The sequence below is a fragment of the Sinocyclocheilus anshuiensis genome, unplaced genomic scaffold (genome assembly GCF_001515605.1).
Source record: "Sinocyclocheilus anshuiensis isolate Anshui unplaced genomic scaffold, SAMN03320099.WGS_v1.1 scaffold444, whole genome shotgun sequence".
NCBI classification, from domain to species: domain Eukaryota; kingdom Metazoa; phylum Chordata; class Actinopteri; order Cypriniformes; family Cyprinidae; genus Sinocyclocheilus; species Sinocyclocheilus anshuiensis.
The window spans coordinates 212,140-212,623 of record NW_015555739.1 but is presented as its reverse complement, the minus strand read 5'-3'; positions in this window follow the sequence as shown (position 1 = coordinate 212,623).

The window sequence follows — 484 nt, the reverse complement described above, 5'->3', positions numbered from 1 at the left end:
CGCTATAAATACACACACACACACACACACACACACACACTAAACAGCAGACGTGTGTCGTAATCAGATGCTGCTCAGTGTTTCATATGTTTGATGTTCTGCTACTGTTCTTGAGCTTTTCACTCGTTCACTGAATTATGATTGTAACAAAATATTTTTTAAATATTTTTTTTATGATTATTTTATTATACACAGTAAATATTGTAAGATAAAACTCTTGTTCAGAAACAGAAATAAAAAGAATTGTTTCATTCGTTACGTTTCATGTATAGATTTGAATATCTTGAATATCAGTTCAGCCTGAAGTCTCTCAGCACTAACCAATCACAGAGTAGGAAAGCGTGTGGGGGCGGAGCTCCAGACAGACGAGCACTCGGGGGGCGGAGCTCCTCGCAGATGAGCACTCAGGGGGCGGAGCTCTAGACAGTTGAGCACTCAGGGGGCGGAACTCCAGACAGTTGAGCGCTCAGTGGGCGGAGCTCCT